This window comes from Sorex fumeus, unplaced genomic scaffold (genome assembly GCF_029834395.1).
Source record: "Sorex fumeus unplaced genomic scaffold, SorFum_2.1 ptg000155l, whole genome shotgun sequence".
Taxonomy (NCBI): domain Eukaryota; kingdom Metazoa; phylum Chordata; class Mammalia; order Eulipotyphla; family Soricidae; genus Sorex; species Sorex fumeus.
In genome coordinates this window covers 1,722,646-1,739,500 of record NW_026606212.1, presented here as the reverse complement: position 1 = coordinate 1,739,500, position 16,855 = coordinate 1,722,646, and the positions used below count along the sequence as shown (strand labels likewise).

Genomic DNA, 16,855 nt, shown 5'->3' with positions numbered 1-16,855 from the left:
CAATGATGGCGCTGTCCTTGGACACGGAGCCAAGTATGCTTTCAGAGCTGGAGCTAAAGAATCAATAAGAGAAAAGGTCACCCAGATGTCTCCTTCCATGGATTCTCCAAAGCTGACCCCAACAGGGAGCCCAGCAGGAATGGGAGACCATGGGCCCACCTCACGGGGGTTTCCTGTGGAGGCCTCCCCAGAATGGGCTTTCCGGCCTGTGACTCTCCTTTCTCACACCAGCCCCCAGGACACCTCTAGGTGGGCCTTTTCCCATTCCCCTTTTACTTGTGCATATACACACACCCCTTGGTTCTTACCCGTTTTCTTCTGGTGCTCTGAGTCTCGTTCTCTGCCATATGTGTAAGGCCAAGGCACTGAACGCGGTGCTCTTTGGGGAGTTGACACTCCTTGGCCAATCTCAACTTTCTGCTTAGATGGTGTCTGGCTCTACTTGGTGCTGGCTGATTCCAGACTTTCTTCAGAGGAACTGGACCCAGAGGATATGTAGAAGATCTTCTTTCTCTCCTGTGGGCTGCTCTGCGGAGGGAGCGTCTCTCTCTCCTGTGGGCTGCTCTGCGGAGGGAGAACCACAAAGGCTCAGCTCCAGAAGCGCTGCTTCCCCCCCATCCCCCCCTTCTGAGTTCCTCCCTGCTGGTGGACCTGCATCTACACAGGCCTCCCATAGGAATGAGATTGAAACAATCAAGTTTAGAAAAGTCTTGGCCCAAGAGCACCTCCTAGTGCCAACTCAGTGAGCAGTGACCTGGCCTTGGGGGCTAGATTTGATGACTCACCTGCTAGGAGCAGGCTGCCCTCAAGATGATCTCACAACACACACACAGACACACGTACATACACAAAGACACATACCCACACACACACCCACCATCTCCAGTACACACTCAAATTTACTCCCTCCGATAAATACTTTCACACACAGGTGTACACACGCTTCCACACACACAGATTCTGCGCCATCACACTCAGGGAGGTGATAAAGACTGATCACGGGCATCAGTGCTGGGCTGCCCGGGCCAGTTCCTGCTGACCTGAACTAGCGGCTGTCTTCGTGAAGAATTCCAGGGAGTTCTCCAGTGAGTCCTCACCCAGTTTCTGAATCTTTTCAGTGTCCTACACTTGGGGGTTTTACAACCACGATTTCTTGGTAAACAGGAAAACATGTTTGGGGTCTGTGCGTTTCCGCAGTGAACCAAGTAATGAGTATGGGGGCAGTTGGGGAGGCTGCAGAATGATGGTTGCATCACAAAGAGAGGTCAGTGATGTCATCGAGCGCATCACAGCGAGGACAGGTCAGCTGTGGCCCTGCAGCAGGGCTTGCTCTCTGTGCAGCCCCCTCTGGACTGCTGCTGCTCTCCCTCTTCCCACAAGTCCTGTCCATGTGGTGAACTCAAGGCCCTGGGGAGAGCAGGGACCAGCCACTTGAAAGAATGTGCTGCTAAAATGTTATTTTCCTTTTTTCTTAAATGTAGGTGTAGTGCTATTTATTCGGCCACTGATTAGCTGATTGAATTGGGCATGAACTCCACCTTACTCTCTTTTTTTTTCATTTTTTATCACTGTCTTTATTGAATCACCGTGAGAGCAGTTACAAAGCTTTCGGGTCTAAGTCTCAGTCATGCAATGAAACACCCGTACCTTCACTAGTGCCCATTCTCCACTACCAAAATCTCCAATATACCCCATTCCCACACCCTCCCTATACCTGTGGGGCAGATGATTTACACATTACTCTCTCTCTACTTTGATCACATTACTCTCTCTACTTTGATCACTTTGACCCAGCAATACCACTCCTGGGAATATATCCCAGAGAGGCAAAAATATATAGTCGAAGTGACATCCGCACTTGTTTGTTCATTGCAGCACTCTTTACAATAGCCAGAAACTGGAAGAAACCTGAATGCCCAAGAACAGATGACTGGTTAAAGAAACTTTGGTACATCTACACAATGGAGTACTATGTAGCTGTTAGAAAAGATGAAGTCATGAACTTTACATACAAGTGGTACAATATGGAAAGTATCATGCTAAGCGAAATGAGTCAGAAAGAGAGGGATAGACATAGAAAGATTGCATTCATCTGGGGGATATAAAGTAACAAATTATGAAATTAATACCCAAGAATAGCTGAGATCAGCACCAGGAGGATAGAGGCCAGCCGGGTATTTTAGAGGAAAGGGCAGTTCAGATAGAGAAGGGAGCACCAAATAAAGTGTGTTTGGAGGATCCTCCCAGGAGGGGAGATGCATGTCGAAAGTAGACTATGGACTGAACATGTTTGCCACTCAATGCCTCTTTTGCAGACCACAACACCCAAAAGGAGAGAGAGAACACGGGATTGCCCTGCCACAGAGGCAGTGGGGGGATTGGGGGATGAGGGTGGGGGGTATATTATCCATGGTGGTGGAAAATGGGCTCTGGTGGAGGGATGGGTATCTGATCATTGTGTAATCGAAACCCAAGCACAAAAAATTGTAAATCTACAACTGTACCTCATGGTGTTTCACTAATAAAAAAAAAGTAAAAAATTAAAAAAAAAATTTTAAATGGAAAATTTAAAAAGAAAATGGAAAGAAAGAAAAAAATGGCCCTCCCGTTGATCGTCGATTTGCTCGAGCGGGCCCAGTAACGTCTGCATTGGAGACTTTGTTGTTACTGTGTTTGGCATATCGAATACTCTTGGTAGCTTGCCGGGCTCTCCGAGAGGGGCGGAGGAATCGAACTCGGGTTGGCCATGCTGGCCGCTTGTAAGGCGAACGCCCTACCCCTGTGCTATCGCTCCAGCCCTTGACAATGAAATGGAAAAATTAAAAAAATTAAAAATTTAAAAAATGAAATTAAATTTAAGAAAAAAAAAGAAAATGGTAGTTGGTGGGGGCCGGGCGGCCGGGGCTCTGGGGAAGAGCGGAGAGTGTTTATTGCGCAATAACTTATTCGTTACCACCCTCATTTTTAAAAATTATTATTATTATTATTATTTTTGATTTTTGGGTAACACCAGGTGATGCCCAGGGGTTCCTTTCTAGCCACATCCACGCCAACACAGGTTGCTTTTGTTCTTTTGAATGTGGGCCAATCTCTGTGGTATGACATGATATCTCATTGCTGTTTTGATCTGCATTTCCCTGATGATTAATGATGTAGAGCATTTTCTCATGTGCCTTTTAGCCATTTGGATTTCTTGTGCGAGGGGAGTGTCCTGCCCTCTGGACTCTCTGTGTCCCCGCTCCAGGGCCCCTTTAGTTCCACAGCCTTTGTTTTTGGGTCATACCTGGCACTGCACAGGGGTTTCTCCTGACTCTGCGCTCAGGAATTACTCCTGGCGGTGCTCAGGGGACCATATGGGATGCTGGGAATCAAACCCGGGTCAGCTGAGTGCTACCTTCTGTGCTATGCTCCAGACCCTATTCTCATTTTTAAAGGGAAATAGAATCCTGTAAGGTTGAGCATGCAGGGCCTTGCACACACCCAATCTGGGTTCAATCTACAAACGATGTAGGCACCTCTGAATACCGCTGGCTGTGGCCCCAAAATCAAGGGCGGGGGAGAATTCTTCCCTTTCAATCATACTTACCCCACCTGATAGCAGTGAGTAGACCATGTGCCAGGGATAAGGACACTGGCTGGAAAGATGCCGCTGGCCCGAGTTCAGTGTGGCCATAGTAGGGCTGAATCTGCACTGCATGCAGTTCCCTGATGCCCAGCCCCGGGGATTAAGGCTTAGTTTGGGCCTCAGCAGACACTGACCAGGGGCTGTGGGGGTTCGTCTGGTGGTGTGGGGTCTGCCTGAAGCTCTTTCCCCTCCTGCCTCCCGGTCCACAGAGCACCTACTCTGCCATCATGGTTCAGCACTGTGAAGCCCTCGGCCATTCTGTCCAGGTGGTGAACTTAGATCCCGCGGCAGAGCATTTCAACTATGATGTGATGGCTGGTGAGTTCAGGGCGCAGCCTTCCCTCTCCTTGGGGGCCCTGAGGCAGTGAGTGCTGCCCCTGCTTCTGGGGAGGCACAGAAGCTGAAAACTTCGTTCAGTCTGATCCCTGCTTTCATGGTAGACAGCAGAACATCATGTGTTAGCATCCACTTATTGATGTGCTTGTGACAGTTCCCTTTGTTTCTCTTAATAAAAAGGGAGATGTCATGAGTCTCGCTTTAAATTCTTAGGTCAGAGGGGATTGAACTCAAGTTGGCAGCATGCAAGGCAAGCGCCTTTAGTCTATCTAGCCCTTGTTTTTCCTGATGCTCGGGTGAGTCCTGGCTCTGCACTCAGGAATAACTCCTGGTGGTGCTTGGGGAGACCATATGCGTGCCGGGGATTGAACCCTGATCGACAGTGTGCAAGGCGAACACCCTATCCACTGTACTATCCCTCCTTGCCCTGTCCCTTGCTTCACCTCTTTTATTTTATTTTGCTTTTTGGGTCACACTCAGCAATGCACAGGGGTTACTCCTGGATCATGCACTCAGGAAGTACTCCTGGCTGTGCTCAGTGGACCAAATGGGATGCTGGGAATTGAACCCGGGTTGGGCCGCGTGCAAGGCAAACGCCCTACCCGCAGTGCTATCGCTCCAGCCCCACTTCACTTGTTTTAGAACAGATGTTTTTATATGCACAGTATTCAGAATGCAAAAGGTACATGAGAGTGTGCAGGAAAAAGTCATTCCCAACTCTTGCTTCCTCTGAGGCCGAGAATATTACCTAATGCTGTAGTGTTATTCCTTAGCATCTTTGCACAAAATTAAGTGTGGAGGCCAGGAAGACAGTAGAGGGGTTAGGAGCAAATAATTGGCACACACAGGATGCTGTTTTAATGCCCAGCACTGCAGGGCCCCCTGAGCACTGTTGGGTACAGTTCTCTAGCCCCTAACCCCCTTCCAGGTGATCATCTCATTTTGGGGCACTGGCATTTGGTCTCTGGCCCCTGGGCCTCTGAACACTGCCTGGGAGGCCAAAGAGGGAGAAAAAAATCAGAGGCCAAGGTGCTAACTTAGAGGGATGTAGAGCAAGTTTCGGGATGCCCCTGACCACCAGCTGTGGTTGCAAAACCAAAGGAAGAAAGAGGTCAAAATACAGTACAAGAATTGAAGCATTTGGTTTAACTGTTGGGGGTCGCTACTGGCTCTGCTCCTGCAGGGCATACGTGGGGGTGGAATTTGAACTGGGCCTAAATCCTTCTTGTCTCTTTGGCCTTTTGTTTTGTTTTGGGGCCGCATCTGGTGGTGCTCAGGGTTTGCTGCTGATACTGCTGTCACTCCAGGGTGTCCTGTACTATCTGTCCAGCCATGCCCCTTTCTTTTATAAGTACAACTACTAGCCTTCTAAGAGTACTGCCCCTTGTGATTCTGGTTTAAGTCTACCTGGGAGACTGTAATGCATCATTACTTGAGAGTGGGATTCCCTTGACTACTGTAATTTATTTGTTTTTTTTTTTTTTATATTTATTAATTTTATTTTATTTTATTTTATTATTTTTTTTAAATTTTATTTTTTTTTATTTATTTATTGAATCACTGTGGGAAAGGTTACAAAGCTTTCAGGTTTATGTCTCAGTCATGCAAATATCAAACACATTTCCCTTTACCAATACTTATTTTTTCCCATGAAGAACCCCAATAAAACCCCACCCCCCACCCCTCCCCGTCCCTGTGAGGCAGATGAATTCTAGTTAATACTCTATCCGCTTTGATTAGATTGTTTCAATAAAAGATTCACCACTATTATTTAGAGTTTACCCCCCCCCCCCAAATCAGACATGCTGAAAAAGCATTGTGAAGTGATTTGCTTTCTACAGCTGGGTTCAAGAATTAAATGTTGGTTTTGGATTTCTGCTATTTTACCTATTGACCCTGGAAGTATTTCTACTGAAAGTCAGATAGTTAAGAAATTGGTTTCTGTGTTCTGGAGTCGTGGCCGTGCTGGAGAGCCGCTCGTGGGGGGCAACTGGTGGCCTCGGTAGGGCGTGAAGGGCGGAGCGAAACGCCCCCCTTCCCATGAGGTTTTAGTCGCCCCCACTCCCCCGGCTCATACCTGCTGTCCACAAGGCTCCCATGTGGCCGCCATCTTTCTTTCCAGAGAGGAGAGGGCGAATGGGGCAACACCCTTTCCCCTCCGGCAGACTTGATGGCCTGGATCAATGCATAGTCCGTTCACTTTTCTGCTCCAAGCTGCTGGGTTCTGCATTAAGTCCTTGTGCTTCTGGGGCCGTGGCCGTGCTGGAGAGCCGCTCGTGGGGGGCAACTGGTGACCTCGGTAGGGCGTGAAGGACGGACCGGAACGCCCCCCTTCCCATGAGGTTTTAGTCGCCCCCACTCCCCCGGCTCATACCTGCTGTCCACAAGGCTCCCATGTGGCCGCCATCTTTCTTTCCAGAGGGAGGAGGGCGGAAGGGAGCAACACCCTTTCCCCTCTGGGCAGAAATGATGGCCTGGATTAACGCATAGTCCTTTCACTTTTCTGCTCCAAGCTGCTGGGTTCTGCATTAAGCCCTTGTGCTTCTGGGGCCGTGGCCGTGCTGGAGAGCCGCTCGTGGGGGGCAACTGGTGACCTCGGTAGGGCGTGAAGGACGGACCGCAACGCCCCCCTTCCCATGAGGTTTTAGTCGCCCCCACACTCCCGGCTCATACCTGCTGTCCACAAGGCTCCCATGTGGCCGCCATCTTTCTTTCCAGAGAGGAGAGGGCGAATGGGGCAACACCCTTTCCCCTCCGGCAGACTTGATGGCCTGGGTCAACGCATAGTCCGTTCACTTTTCTGCTCCAAGCTGCTGGGTTCTGCATTAAGTCCTTGTGCTTCTGGGGCCGTGGCCGTGCTGGAGAGCCGCTCGCGGGGGGCAACTGGTGACCTCGGTAGGGCGTGAAGGACGGACCGGAACGCCCCCCTTCCCATGAGGTTTTAGTCGCCCCCACACCCCCGGCTCATACCTGCTGTCCACAAGGCTCCCATGTGGCCGCCATCTTTCTTTCCAGAGGGAGGAGGGCGGAAGGGAGCAACACCCTTTCCCCTCTGGGCAGAAATGATGGCCTGGATTAACGCATAGTCCTTTCACTTTTCTGCTCCAAGCTGCTGGGTTCTGCATTAAGCCCTTGTGCTTCTGGGGCTGTGGCCGTGCTGGAGAGCCGCTCGTGGGGGGCAACCGGTGACCTCGGTAGGGCGTGAAGGACGGACCGGAACGCCCCCCTTCCCATGAGGTTTTAGTCGCCCCCACACCCCCGGCTCATACCTGCTGTACGCAAGGCTCCCATGCGGCCGCCATCCTTCTATCCAGAGAAGAGAGGGCGAATGGGGCAACACCCTTTCCCCTCCGGCAGACTTGATGGCCTGGATTAACACATAGTCCTTTCACTTTTCTGCTCTAAGCTGCTGGGTTCTGCATTAAGTCCTTGTGTTTCTGGGGCTGTGGCCGTGCTCCAAACTTAACTCTGACTTTCAGGGAGGAAGATTGGGTGGTTTACTTCTCATTGATCACTTTGCATATAGAGAGATGTCGCGCGGCCGCTTATGCGGCCGCGCGGTTTTGAGAAAAAGTCCTCGTTCCCGCATACTCGAGCTGTGTTTGTAGAGGCTTCTGGTCACCGGGGTTCCATCTGGGGGAGGCTGGATGCGGCACCTACTCCATCTGGAACTTGCGGGTGAACTCGGCTCTTTTTGGAACCTGTTTTTTCTTTTTTTTTTTCCTCCGGGATCCCGCACCCTCCATGTGTTCTTTCTCTTATGCTTAAGGCTTCAAAGATGGCGCTGGGGGGCGGGCTGTGGGCGTGACTTCCGGAATCAGAGGTTACCTGGGAGGTGTAGTCCGGCAGATTTGAGAAAAAGTCCTCGTTCCCACATACTCGAGCTGTGTTTGTAGAGGCTTCTGGTCACCGGGGTTCCATCTGGGGGAGGCGGGATGCGGCACCTACTCCATCTGGTACTTGCGGGTGAACTCGGCTCTTTTTGGAACCTGTTTTTTCTTTTTTTTTTTCCTCCGGGATCCCGCACCCTCCATGTGTTCTTTCTCTTATGCTTAAGGCTTCAAAGATGGCGCTGGGGGGCGGGCTGTGGGCGTGACTTCCGGAATCAGAGGTTACCTGGGAGGTGTAGTCCGGCAGATTTGAGAAAAAGTCCTCGTTCCCGCATACTCGAGCTGTGTTTGTAGAGGCTTCTGGTCACCGGGGTTCCATCTGGGGGAGGCGGGATGCGGCACCTACTCCATCTGGAACTTGCGGGTGAACTCGGCTCTTTTTGGAACCTGTTTTTTCTTTTTTTTTTTTCCTCCGGGATCCCGCACCCTCCATGTGTTCTTTCTCTTATGCTTAAGGCTTCAAAGATGGCGCCAATTTATTTGTTTTATTTGTTTTCTTTTCTTAATGGGTGGGGTGGGGTTTTGGGCCACACCCAGCTGTGTTCAGCACTTCTGGCTCTGTGCTCCAGGATCACTCCTGGTGAAGCTGAGGAACTATATGAGGTGCCAAGGATTGAACGTGGGTTGTCCACATGCAAGGCAAGCGCCTTACCCACTGTTCTATTCCTCAGGCCCCTGTTTAGGGTCTTTTGTTTTTGTTTTTTGTTTTTTCTTTCTAGCCCCTGTTCAGTTTCTGTGGATACTGTCACAGATGTAATTACTAATGAATGTAAATATTTTGGAATGGGCGCTCATTTCTTGTTTATTCTTTGCAGACATCCGGGAACTGATCGAGGTGGATGATGTGATTGAGGACGGCTCCCTGTGCTTCGGTCCCAATGGAGGCCTGGTGTTTTGCATGGAGTATTTTGACAATAATTTTGACTGGCTGGAGAACTGCCTTGGCCCTGTCGAGGATGACTACATCCTTTTTGACTGTCCAGGTAGCTCAGTAATTAGATTGTCATCTTCCCTGTGTTGTGCAGTTCTGTCCTTGGTGGGAGAAAGTGAAATTAGCATCTCATTTACTTTTACCCCAGATTCTTGGACAGTGGACTGTCATCCCATGAGGGGCTGTGGAATGTCTGTTTGTTTTCTTCTGTTTGGGGGCCACATCCAGAGGTGCTAGAGGCTGGGACTCTTCCTAACTGTTATCAGGAGGTAGCTCCCAGCCCTGCTTGGGGGACCAAAGCATGCTGGGAACTGAGCCCAGGCTTTCTGCATGCAGAGCATATGCTCAGTCTATTGTTTCTTGGGTACCAGGTCATGCAGCATTTTTTTTTTTTTGCTTTACAGGTCACACCTGGTGATACTCAGGAATTACTCCTGACTTTGCACTCAGGAATCACTCCTGGCAGTGCTCAGGGGAGCATAAGGGATGCTGGGAATCGAACCCGGGTCGGCCGTGTGGAACGCAAATGCCCTACCTGCTGTGCTATCACTCCAGCTTCGGTTATGCAGCTCTTGAAAGGTTTGCTTTAGAGCTAGAGAGACAGAAGGATGGGTAGGATGCTGCGGCAGACACAGGTTCAGTCCTTGGCACCATATATGGTTCAATGAATACTAGTAGGTATGGGCCAAAACCAAGATTTTTTGTTTGTTTGTGTTTTAGGGCCATAGTACAGCAGCTAAAGCCCTTGCCTTACTTTCTGCCAGCCCAAGTTTGGATCCCTGGTACCACATAGGATCCCCCAAGCACTGCCAGGAGTTATTTTTAGTATAGAGTCACGAATCCTCCCAGAATACCAGTGGGTTTGGCCCAAAGTTCCTCCCCTCACACTAAGAGAATAAAAATTTGTTTTAAAATCTGTCATTGTCGGGGCTGAATCACTGCGATAGCACAGCAGGTGGGGCGTTTGCCTTGCACGTGCCCGACCCAGGTTCGAATCCCAGCTTCCCATATGGTCCCCTGAGCACCGCCAGGAGTGGTTCCTGAGTGCAGAGCCAGGAATAAACCCTGAGCATCTCTGGGTGTGACCCAAAATGCAAAAATAGTTAATAAATAAATAAGTAAATGAAATCCCTGTGACTGTCCTCTAGTTGTTCATTGATTTGCTTGAGCAGGCCCAGTAACTTCCCCATTGTGAGACTTGTTGTTACTGTGTTCGTCATATCGAATACGTCACAGGTAGCTTAACAGTCTTTGCCATGTGGGCAATATACTCTCGGTAGCTTGCTGGGCTATCCGAGAGGGGCAGAGGAGTTGAACCTGTTTTGCTGGGCCGGCTGTGAGCATGGCAAATGCCCTACCGCTGTGCTATCACTGCAGCCCGTTTTAAAATCATTTTTAATAATTTTCGTGCAACCAGCCAACATGGCCGACTGGAGTTTGATTCCTCCACCCCTCTTGGAGAGCCCGGCAGGCTACCGAAGAGTATCTCGCCTGCACAGCAGAGCCTGGCAAGCTCCTCGTGACATATTCCATATGCCAAATACAGTATCAATTGTCACAATGGAGATGTTACTGGGCCTGCTCGAGCAAATCGATGAACAACAGGAGAACAGTGATGATGATGATGACAGTATATTTTCTTTGTATGCCCCTTTTACGTACATGTGCACCCAGAGTTGCTTAAAAAATTCCAGGGGGTGCCAGGGGAGCAGGTGTGATAGAACAATGGGTTTGGCGTTTGCCTTGCATGCGGCTGACCTGGAACCCATGCATCCCATATGGTCCCCCCAGCACTGCCAGGATTAATTCGTGAGTGCAGAGCCAGGAGTAACCCCTGCACATCACCAGGTGTGACCCAAAATGAAAAAAAAATATTGGGGGAGCCAGAGAGATACTACAGTGGGTAGGGCACTTGCCTTGCACACAGCTAAGGTGATCCCTGCTACCCTATATGGTTCCTGGAGCCTGCCACGAGTCATCCCTGAGCACAGAATCAGGAATAAGCCCTGAGCACTATCAGGTAGTTCCTCCCCCCCCCAAAAAAAAAAAAAACAAAATTGAATATAGTATAGGGCCTAGAGATATAGTGTGCTGGGGACATGCTTTACATGTAGTGGGCCTTGCATGTAGTAGGCTTTGCATGTAGGACTCTGAGTAGCTTCGAGCCCTCCCAGAAGTTTCAGAGAGACCCTCAAGCATCCCCACGTGTGGCTTAAAACAAGCAAAATTGAATATATTACTTGTAGGGATTGACTTCCTTTAAAAAAGTTTTGGGGGGACCATGAGTGCCGTATCTGATGATACTCAGGGGTTACTCCTAGCTCCTGTGCTCAGGAATTACTCCTGGCTGTGCTCAAGGGACCCTATGGGATCGAACCCAGGTTGGCTGTGTGCAAGGCAAGTTGCCACCCTCTATACTATCTCTCAAGCCCCCAAAGACAGTTTCTGGGAAAAGTTTTTATCCCATAATTGAGTGTTGAATGTATTTCATGCTCATAATAAGCTTGTGTTCTTGGCGGTCAGATCGAGTTTTACACACACCTGCCCGTGATGAAACAGCTGGTTCAGCAGCTGGAACAGTGGGAGTTCCGAGTCTGTGGAGTGTTTCTTGTTGATTCTCAATTCATGGTGGAGTCGTTCAAGGTTTGAAACTATACCTGTCCTTGATTTTTCAGTCTCCGGCACAAACAGAGTACAAATACCTTTAGTCATAATCATATAATTCTTAACAGTTCATGAACTATACCCAGGAATGACTTAGAACTTATGTTTGTTAAATTAATATGCCAAGAAGATGGCTCCAGTGGCAGAGCACAGAGCTGGTATATTCGAGGCCCTGAGTTTGCCCCTTGTGCAGTTCTAGTGGTCCCCAACTCTCAGCTGTCGCCTTCAGGAGTTGTCCTAGGGCAGTGTCAGAAGTAAGTCCCAAGCACCACAGTAAGTCCCAAGAGGCTCCAAAACTAGAAAAAAAAAGCTGGATGCTAGAGAGATAGTACAGTGGGTAGAGCTCTTGCCTTGCATGTGGCCCGCCTGGGTGTCATTCCTGCCGTACTGCCACCGGGCCCCCTGAGCCGCTCCAGGAGTGATCCTTGACCACAAAGCTCGGAGTACTACTGGGTATTCCCCAAACCTGAAAGGGAGGGCGTTTGGTTCCGTCTCCAGCACCCATATGGTTCCCAAAGCTGGTCAGTAGTAACTCTTTAGTTCAGAAGCCGAAGTGACCCCTTCGTTATATCAGGGGATTGTGTGACCCAGAAACCCAAAAGGAAATACCCATCAGGTGAGGTGGAGAGGGAGCATGAGAGAAGATAACGTTAAAGGGTCAGAAAGAGTATAGGGCTTCCCAAAAATAAATAAATAAGTAAATTTTAAATATGGGGGCTGGAGTGATAATACAGCGGGTAGGGCCTTGCACACAGCCAATCCGGGTTCAATTCCTAGCATCACCTAAGCACCACCAGGAGTAATTACTGAGTGCAGAGCCAGGAGTAACCCCTGTGCATTGCCAGGTATTACCACCCTCTGCCCCCCCCAAAAAAATAGTACAGGGTTTAAGGAGCTCGCCTTGATGTGGCCCACCTGCTTTTAATCTCTGTCACTACATGTTTCCTCAGTGCTGAACTCAACCCCAGCTACCTCCTGAACACTTTAAAATATTGTTGAGTGGAGAAGTGTGGTCACTACAGCTCGAGTTTCTCCTTCCCATCTCACCTTTAGAATCCTAAGGTCAGCTATTGGCCCAGCAGTCTTCTGTTAGGTCCAGCCTGGCAGTGCTCAGGGCTCACTACTGGCGCTGTGCTGAGGAATCACTTAGGTAGTGCTCTGGGAACCCTGTGGAGTGCTGGGCTAGAACCTGGGCTGACCAGGAGCAAGGCAAGCGCCTTAAAGCCTGGACTCTTGCTCGGGCCCCAATCTTAGCGTTTCTCCGATTTACGTGGGTTTTGTTCCAGTGGGGATCAGAAACCTTTTGTTTGGACACTGTTGGTGACAACTGATTCATCGTCCCTTTTCTGCGTCCTCTTTCAGTTTATTTCTGGCATCTTGGCAGCCTTGAGTGCTATGGTATCTCTAGAAATCCCGCAAGTTAACATCATGACAAAAATGGACCTGCTGCGTAAAAGAGCTAAAAAGGAAATTGAGAAGTAAGTTCACTATAATTAAGGTCTCATTTGCAGTGCTGAACCTTTTTCGTTTCACTTCGATTGTCAGTCTGCAAATTCAGTGTTTCGGATTCTTTCCTTCACCAGTCTCTCATGTTTAAAGGTTTCTAGATCCAGACATGTATTCTTTATGAGATGATTCTACAAGTAAATTCAGAAGCAAAAGATTCAATAAATTGACTAACGCCATATGTGGGCTGGTAAGTCTTTGTATTTTTACAATTTTTGGTGGTTGGGGGTGCGGGCCTCCTGTGCTGGGGGGCCTAGGGCCCGCCCTGATTATTGGCCCACCAGGCTAGTAGTGGTCATTGCTAGGGCCCAGAGGGCCGTACCAGCAGTTTTGGTTGCTTCCTGGCTGTACCCAGCAATGCTTAGGATGCCATCTGGTGCCAAGAATCAAGCGCTGTGCTAATCCCTGGGCTGATGAGTTTTGCAAGTGTTTGGGGTGTTTGTGGGTTGTTTTTAAAGTTTGGGGGCCACACCCTTTGGTGCTCAGGGGCTGTTTCTCCCCCGTGCCTAGTGGACCATATGTGGTGCTGGGTGTTCAAACTGAGGTGTGTGGGATGCAGGCCAGTTGTAACCCCTGTCGTAGCTCTTCATCCCCTCCCGCAAACCCCCCTAGACCCATATTTTTCTTAATCGTCTTATCACATGCTTTCACACCCCCAGGCACTGGCCATCATATGGACGGCACAGACCAGCACATGTCTTTTTTTTTTCTTTTTTTATGTTTTTTTTTCCCCTTTATTTTATTTTATTTTTTTTTACAGTTGTAGATTTACAATTTTTTGTGCTTTGGTTTCAATTATACAATGATCAGATACCCATCCCTCCACCAGTGCCCATGTTCCACCACCATGGATAATATCCCCCCATCCCCATCCCCCCATCCCCCCCGCCTCTGTGGCAGGGCAATCCCCTGCCACACATGTCTTTTTAGGGGAGCAGCATGTTGGGAGCGGTGGGCTGTCTGCTTCGAAGTTAGTATAGAAGTAGGGAGAGAGCTCAGTGGGCAGCCCCACAGGCTTTGCACACAAGGGGCTCAGGGTTATCTCTGGCACCATATGGTCGCCACCAGCGTTGTCTGGATGTGGCCTCCCCTCAGCTCTGAAAAAAGTTGTCATTGGTTGTAGCAGAGAGGGCAGGAGGCCACATTGAGCAGTGGTCAGAGTTTATTCTTGGCTGTGCCTCCAGAAATCATTCCTGGTTGGCTCAGGGAGCATACGGGATGCGGGGGATCGAACCCGGGTGCATCCCTTGCCTATGTGCAAGACAAGCGCCACCTCGGTGTACTAGCTCTCTCGTCCCACAGCAGAGAAATTCTGCAATGTCTTTTTTTCCTGGCCACTTGGCACATCAGAATTGCCTGTACACTTTTGAAATTTTCAGTGGTGGTTGAATGCAGATAAATTACTTTAAAAGAAGTCTCAGTTTCTGGTCGGGGCAGGAGCGATAGCACAGCAGGTAGGGCGTTTGCGTTGCATGGGTCCGAGCCGGGTTTGATTCCTAGCATCCCATAAGTCCCCTGAGAACCACCAGGAGTTATTCCTGAGTACATGAACCAGGAGTAACCCCTGTGCATCACCAGGTATAACCCAAAAATAAAAAAAAAAGTCTTTAGTTAAGTAATGTTGTAGTGTTACTAGTGTTCCAAAAGGTCAGAGGTCATAAAAAATTAATGCTGATTTGCTGTTGTTCTGTCTGCTCCTCCCTGCACAGGCATAGATGGTATTAATTAAACTACCAATGTTCACACTCAAGCATCCGTTGAATGACCTTTCTGAAATCTTTAATTTGTAGATTGATGACTACAGCATGGTCCGATTTTTGCCTTACGATCAGTCAGATGAAGAAAGCAGGAACATTGTATTACAGCATATTGATTTTGCCATTCAGTACGGAGAAGACTTGGAATTCAAAGAACCCAAGGTAATTTCTGACGATTTAGATTTGCCGAGGGCTGGAGCGATAGCACAGTGGGTAGGGCGTTCGCCTTACAAGCGGCCAACATGGCCGACCCGAGTTCGATTCCTCCGCCCCTCTCGGAGAGCCCGGCAAGCTACCGAGAGTATTGGATATACCAGACACAGTAACAGCAAAGTCTCCAATGGAGACGTTACTGGGCCCGCTCGAGGAAATCGACGATCAACGGGAGGGCCTTTACCATTTACCTTTTAGATTTGCCAGGGCCCGAGAACAGCGCATAGACAAAGACCATTCTCTGCCTCCCCTGGGCTGACGTTGGGTCAGTTCCCCGTTTCATGTCTGGTCCCTGAGCACAGAGCCAGGATTGCCCTGAACACGCTGCCCTCCTGTTTGATCTCAGCAGCTCCTTAAGTTAAAGTCTCAGGGGCAGCAAGAACCTGGCCCGTTCTGGCTGATCTCTGGGTGTGGCTCAAGAACTCAAAACCAAAAAAAACAAAGAGTAACCAAAACCCTGGTTGCGCATTTGCTCGCTTTTATGCTCCAGTACCTGATGGTGCTTTGTGCCCCCTGTTCAGGGTGGTGCCCCACCCCCTGTGCTGTCTCGTTTGCCCCAATTTTGTTCATGAATATCTATCAGCACTACCTCTGGGTATTATAGAGCATTGCCTGAACAGTAGGTATATATATACTGGGTCTGCAGAGAAATCAATGTATTTTCTATTTTGTGTTTTATTTATATCAGGAACATGAAGAAGAATCATCTTCTATGTTAGATGAATCTTTTCAAGAATGCCAGAACAAATGAGAAGTTTGTTACGATGCAACTGGATGCGGGGCTGGAGGGATAGCACAGTAGGTAGGGTGTTTGCCTTGCACGCAGCAGACCTGGGTTCGATTACCAACATCCCATATGGTCCACCAAGCGCGGCCAGGAGTAATTCCTGAGTAAAGAGGCAGGAGTAACACCTGTGCTCTCTGGGTGTGACCCAAAAACCAAAAAAAGAAAAAGAAAAAAAATGCAACTGGATGCTTGTGAAGAGTAGCAATCACAATTTATTTAAATGAAAATATAACAGATAAAGTAAAAACAAAGAATAAAAATCATAAAATATACCGAGGCAAGATACTCATTGGTGGGAGGGTCTCCAGAGAGAGACACTGATGTGAGACCCTGGGCTTCTTCCAGTTGTAACCATGCTAGGTCCTCTGGGAACTGGTTCAATGTTGCCACAGCGGGTGGCCGTGCAGCTGGTACTGGAGAGATCATTGACGGCGCTGTCCTTCGACACGGAGCCAAGTATGCTTTCAGAGCTGGAGCTAAAGAATCAATAAGAGAAAAGGTCACCCAGAGGGCTCCTTCCATGGATTCTCCAAAGGTGACCCCAACAGGGAGCCCAGCAGGAAGGGGAGACCATGGGCCCACCTCACGGGGATTTCCTGTGGAGGCCTCCCCAGAATGGGCTCTCCGGCCTGTGATTCCCCTTTCCCACACCAGCGCCCAGGACACCTCTAGGTAGGCCTTTTCGCATTCCCCATATACTGGTGCATATACACACACCCCTTGGTTCTTACCCGTTTTCTTCTGGTGCTCTGAGTCTCGTTCTCTGCCATATGTGTAAGGCCAAGGCACTGAACGCGGTGCTCTTTGGGGAGTTGACAATCCTTGGCCAGTCTCAACTTTCTGCTTAGATGGTGTCTGGCTGTGCTTGGTGCTGGCTGATTCCAGACTTTCTTCAGAGGAACTGGACCCAGAGGATATGTAGAAGATCTTCTTTCTCTCCTGTGGGCTGCTCTGCGGAGGGAGCGTCTCTCTCTCCTGTGCGCTGCTCTGCGGAGGGAGAACCACAAAGGCTCAGCTCCAGAAGCGCTGCTTCCCCCTCCCTTCTGAGTTCCTCCCTGCTGGTGGACCTTCATCTACACAGGCCTCCCATAGGAATGGGATTGAAACAATAAAGTTTAGAAAAGTCTTGGCCAAAGAGCACCTCCT

At 49.3% G+C, this 16,855-nt stretch overlaps 1 pseudogene; it reads left to right on the top strand.

The window, feature by feature from the left end:
- The first annotated feature begins 5 nt into the window (after window positions 1-5).
- LOC130016480 (GPN-loop GTPase 3-like) lies at window positions 6-15,673 on the top strand (annotated as a pseudogene).
- The last annotated feature ends 1,182 nt before the right edge of the window (window positions 15,674-16,855 follow it).